We start from the raw sequence: 6811 nt of genomic DNA, 5'->3' as shown, positions 1-6811 counted from the left end.
CAACGAACACAAAGGATGACAGGCTTTTCATGATATCCAGGGATATTGACTATTCTTACACTTTGTCAGGCAAGCTATTTTATTTTTTTTCACTGTAAAATGTTTTTTTCATACGTTTTTTTATATATTATAAATGTATAGTGAGAAGAATGATGATTGTTATATCTGTTTTGTGAGAATTAAGCTGTATAACCACAGGATCATTCAAACTGTGATTATATAAAACGACAATTACAATTTTGTTTAAAAGGGTATACTTAACACATACTGAATAAAATAGTGTTTCATACCAATTGGTAACCTAACGAATAAGTCGATAAAATGTTACAAATTAGAAAAACAAAAACAACAAAGAAGGACTACTTCACAAAACAATACTTCGAGAACTAAGTATTCTAATTTTTTTAGTTTTCCTGCAGTATGACTGCAAAAAAAAAAATTTTGCTCATATTTTTTGTAGAAAATATCGATGATTCCGTCAGAAAACACGAGAAAGGCTTGCCCAATATGCAGATGGGTAACACGTTTTCTTATGTTTTGTTTTTCATTTAATAATTAAGCTATTTTTCATCATACGTCTAAGTTATGAATAATGGTTCTTCTAATTGAATGCAATAATAATTCTCAGTAGTGTTAAGGGATTTTAACAAGTACTTGAGTACTCGGGTATCACTGGTTAGAGCTAAGTTGCGAATACCAAAGAGAGACTCGACTAATCGTTATGTTCTTTCTTTTGTTTTTATATATTCTTTTATTTTATATATAAACATAAGCAACCTTGTTCATATCTGTATACTTAATTTTAACAGTAACATTTTACCTTTGAACGGATATCAAAACGAAAACTACGTTGTTGTTGAACAAACAATCAGTATTCAACGTAAGTCAGGTTATATATTGTTTTGTAGAAAACACCGCTTATTCCAGTAGAACAACACAAGAGACTGTTGCTAAAACACAGACTGGTAACACCCTTACTTACGTGTAATAATAGAAAAATATTTGATACATCTTAACGAGATTTAAGTTTTCTATCAATGGAAAGAAATGACTTTATATTTGGCTATTCTTTTGTCATTTTTGGTTTAGACGTTTTGCATTTGTAAATATACTCCATCAGTACAGAAGAAACACTAATTGGAGGAATGCGAATATATGTAAATTAGTAGCGTTAATGCTATACGCGTGTTCAAGAATTAACTCATAACTCACATACTCATGTATTATTCAGTAGAACTTTTATCTTATACCAAAATGATAATATATTTCCAAGCATAATTACATTCACTAACATACTTTTTCACTGACGTATAGACGCTACAGCGCACCAACATATCTCTATTTCATGTTTTATAGTTCTTAAGTTGAAGTGGTATGTCTACTGCGGAGGAATAACAGGAGTTATACTGATGATTGGACTATTGTGCTGTGCGTGTGTGCAGTACAGAAAAAGAAGGCAAAAACCAAACACGGGAATTAACAATGACGAAAACAGAATAACAGAATACTAAGAGCTTCAGGCAAAGGCAATCCATATGCATCTGCACAAACAAAAAGTATGCATATATACCACACCATTGATGACAACATATTAGGAGGTCAAAGCGCCAACTGTTATGCATACTCAGAGATTACGATTGAATCCAGAGGCCAGAAAGGCAAAAGAAGTGAACCTGCATGTGGTAACACTCGTCATGCTCAACAATACCAATGTTTAGTCCCTACAACTTTGGAGATGCATCATTATAAGTAGAGACAAATATCACAGAATGTTTAAAACAGTAAACATTTCAAAAAATGTGAAATATTTTCAAAAACCAAATTTATTCAAAGAATGCAGACGGGTTTACGAAAAATATTATCAACAGAAGAAAAATACCTCCGAATTAACAGAGATACGTTTCGAATGTCTTTATTGTGCCCTATCTTCAATTACATTATAAAATGTACCTGTATATGTGTTTCATAGTATATGTGCAGTCTACGTTTCTGTTAAGATATTTGAACAATTAATTCTATGGAGTATTGATTTTATAAAAAGGATGAACATTTGAATCAAATGTATTGTGTTTGGATTTGTACATAGTAAAAGTCTTACATTCAGAGAAATATGTAATATATTTATATCGAGGGAATACGATACAGTTTTGATCTCACAAAAAAATCGCATACAATTAGAAAAGGGGATGTGGTATTATTGCCAATGTGACAATTTCCAACAAGAGACCAAATGGGACATAAATCAACAACTTTAGGTCACCGTACGGTCTAGAACAATTAGCATGGTTTGTACCGCATAGTCAGCTATAAAAGGCCCCGAAATGATAATGTAAAACAATTCAAACGAAAAAACTAACGGCCTAGTGTATGTACAAAAAATGAACGAAACACAAAGATTTAACACCAAACAAACGGCAACCACTAAAATACAGGCTGCTGGGACAGACACGTTCATGCAAAATGTAACGGCGTTGAACATGTCATCTGGAACCCAATTTTCCCCTAACCTGGGACAGTAGTGTAACAGTACATCATAAACACGAATAAAGCTTTGTTTAATAAGTCACTTGAAATAAGTTTTATTATTATATTTCCGTTGGCTAAATTTAAAGATACTTTAAAATTGGGGTAAATAGTACTGTTAGACATTAAATCAGATTTGCGGTTATGACAGCCTTAATTTACCTTTTGTTTTGATAAACTAGGGCAGATTTAAGCAAAACTATTTTGAAAATCTCCTTTAACAAGGTAAAAGTATGTGTTACAATCCCGAAAATATTGATTTGTATTAATTGTTCATGTGTATAGACGAAAAGGCCTTTTGCTGTACATGTGTGTAATTCAAAAACATACCAGCGACGATTCTTCGTTGTAATTGGTCACACAAATTTTCATACGGTTCAAGTCAAATGTCATTTTTTTTTCAAATGTTCATGTCATCATTTCCCAGTCACAGTTTTCCGTCGCTACAAAATACCATTTAATATGTAAATGTTAGCAACGTACGTATCGTCTTGAACTGTATGAACAGTTCCTTTGTTTGTTTTTTTTTCATGATTGGAATATGTTTTTCCTTTAGGGTTAAACTGTTGTCAAAACATTTTTAATATGTTATTTGTTTCTGTTGATTATCAAAATGTTGTTTCTCTCTATTTATAAAACAACATCGACGTACAGCTATAAGACGTTTTTTAACACGATTGGGTAGCCTGGTTCAACTCACCATTGATTCGTAAAATGTCCTGAACCATGGCAGGTAAATGGCAATTGTTATTTTGTAGTTCGTTTCTGTGTGTGTTGCAAATCGTTTGGTTTGTGCTGCACTTTGAGTAATTCTATTGTTTCGTTGTTATTTATTGTCTTATATTTGAAGTGTTTTCCTGCATTTTTTTTTAAACCCTTATTTGTTTCCTCGAAATCGATGTATGACTTTCAAACAGCGGTATACCTATGTTGCCTTTATTTAAGGAACCTCGTTCCTAATTGATGATGCATATTAAAAGGTAATTTACTGCTTCAAAATCCTACGTTAATTAACAGACGAACAGATATACCTTTAAAAAAACATACAATTTTTAGCCAACGCTGGCCAGGAAATTAGACCTATGCATCAGGGAAATTTATTACTTTATTAACAATAACTTTTAAAAATAAACAAATTATAATACCTCAAATCCGTTATGCCAGTTCTAAGGTACTACCCCCTGATGAACATCTTTAGGAGTTTCAGTGCTAGTACACCAGCTGACGAATCGACTACCAAGTAAACATAAACGAAACTAATTTTATGCACCAACTGCGCACTTCAACAATAACCTCAATGTTTTATTGTCATTCAACATTTACAAGATTTGTGTTTATACAAGTTGAAACGAACAATAAACAATAAAATAAAAATAAAAAAATTCTGAAGCTAACAAAACCTTTGAATAGACTCATTAAGAAGGGATATCGTTACGATACTTTTTTAATGGCTTTAATATTGATTCACTTATAGGGTCTTTGCATCGGAATGTAGCACATTTATGTAAAAACCAGTTGTTGGCATGACACGGGTTATGTTCTTATCATATATTTTAGGATGATATAATACTAAACCCCTTACCAGAGGGATTTTGCCTAATATTCATATGATGAAAACACAATATTTCAATCTGTTTATCATGTTTATTTAAGGTCTGGAGCTGACATGTCAGTAACTGCTAGTTCATGTAGTCTGTTGTTATTTATGTATTATTGTCATTTTGATTATTTTCTTTTGTTACAACGTTTGACATCGGACTCGTACCTGGCTTGAACTGAATTTTACTATAAATATTGCCATGCGTTTGCATTGACTAGAGGTATGGGGGAGGGGGAGAACTAAAACATGCTTAACCCCGCCATATCTTTGCACCTGTCCTAAGTCAGGAGCTCTGACCTTTATTAGTCTTGTATGATTTTTAATTTTAGTTTCTTGTGTATAATTTGGAGTTTAGTATGACGTTCATTATCACTAAACTAGTAATTTATATTAATTTGTTTGAGGCCAGCTGAAAAAATGTATCAGACCTGATTGTCTGCTGTTGTCTGTTCTATGGGCGGGTTGTATGATAGATACATTTAAACATTTGTTCTTTTATAAAGGTACATTTGTAATAAATTGCCTAACGGGTGTCTGTTTACTTTGCTCCCATCACCTGTGTTTAACAGGTACACAGGGGACCTTAATAGACTATAATTACTTAGTATAACAGAGAGTGGTTTTAACACGGGTGTTCGATCTTTATAACAAATATTTCAAAGTTATTATCGCTAAAAAGGAGGGAGTAATTAGGTGAAAAGCGGTAAAAACACTTCAGTGTTTTAATCTCAAAATTCAAACATTAAGTGAAAAACGTAAATAAGGGGGACGGAATGAAAATCATTAAGGATATCAAAATAAGCTATAGTCTTTGATAATTAACACACTACTATCGTACAGTGTATGGACATGAATATGCATACGTGATGTTGTTTGATTCCAATATGTTTTTATTCTATACTTATCAAGACATTGTGCGAATTGTTGTTTCTTGTGAAATAATCCTTCTTTGTACACATTTTCCTATACATCATTTGTTACATGTACATACAAAAAAGATAGGCGACATATACAAATGGCATGAAACATTCAAACTCGTATGTCGAAAACAAACCGACAATGCAATGGCTAAATTAGTAAGATAAAAGACCGAAAGACAAGCACTGTACACACAATATATAATAAAAAGACATACCAAGACGAAACCAACGAGAAAAGCCTATCTCCTGAATGGTCATCAGCTTTTGCTGCACATGTGACACCCGTCGTAAAAAATATATATAGAATAACTATATCTAGCTAGTACTTAGGCATTACAGAAAAGCTGTTTGGCAAAGATAATCTTACCCGTATTATTTGGCACAACTTTTGGAAATTTTAGGTCATCAATGCTCTACAACTTTGTACTTATTTTGCTTTGTAACTTTTTTTTATCATAGCGTCACTGATAAGTCATATGGAGACGAAACGCGCGTCTGGCGTACTAAACTATGAGCCTGGCACCTTTGATAACTATAAACACCAGTGGGTCGGTGTCACTGCTTGTGAATGTCTAACCCTCCCCCACGCCGAGGGTATCATCAGCCCAGTAGTCCACACGTTTACGTTGACATGTAGATAAATCATATGTTCATTCTAATACATGTACTGTTTGTAAAAATATGAGTTATTCGAAATACTAAGGATTTTTTTATCGCAGGCATAGTTAACCTGAGTCGCATTAGGACCAACTTTTTGGAAGTTGGGGTCATCAACACTCTTCAACTTTGTAGTTGTTTGGCTTTCTTACTACAAACTAAATGCATATTTTGTAAATTATACATCAATATTAAAAAGATGTGATATAATTTCCAATGAGACAACTCTCCACAAGTGACCAACATGACACGTTAATTAACAAGTGCATGTCACCAATGAGTAAAGCCAATATATCATCGTCAGCTCTCCAATGCCCAAGTATCACAAATTCTAAACATTTCAAACGAGAAAACTTATGGCCCTTTTAATGTAAATAACAACGAACAAAAAAACTAAAAGTAACATAGCGAAAAAATGACAAACACTGAATTAAAGGCTCCTGACATAAAACAGGCACTTTCACTGTTTAATTAAAAAAAACAAAGACACTTAGAAACCTCTGCAATTGTATACGATGTAGTAATAGTAAGCTCACTCCTTCTTAACAACGATAATATATTTACCATGCTTATACTTATAGGAAGTATTTCCTTATACAATTTTAACTTTTACAATTGACTGTAAAAGTCTATATATATATTCTGTAATATGTTATCTCATCCGAATTTTAGAATTTTATGCATTTTTAATGCATATTATGTTTTTTTATGTATATTATTTTTTAACTTCTCTGTAACCTTTGTACTTGCATGGTTTTATGAGAATAAACTATCTATCTACACAAATAATGTGATGGGGTTAATCATATTAGCGGGATCCCAATACTCCCCCTTAATCTTTGATATTATTGTAATAGTTCAACATAAAGAACGTTTAACGAAGGATAATAATCAGTTGAAAGAGATTTATATCATCAGATGGATACAAATAGAAAAATTGTAACAAACAGACGTGGACATACCCTGTAACTTGTACAGCATAACGGCAGGACAGTTCTGAGAGTACTGACAAGTGGTTCAAAGCCAATGATAACTTATATAGAAGAAAAGCATGCATCTAAGACTAAATTAAGTACATTATCACACCTGAACAACTGAGCTGAAAGTGAAT

The sequence above is a fragment of the Mytilus galloprovincialis genome, chromosome 14 (genome assembly GCF_965363235.1).
Source record: "Mytilus galloprovincialis chromosome 14, xbMytGall1.hap1.1, whole genome shotgun sequence".
NCBI lineage: Eukaryota > Metazoa > Mollusca > Bivalvia > Mytilida > Mytilidae > Mytilus > Mytilus galloprovincialis.
Note: the sequence above shows the minus strand (reverse complement) of the source record.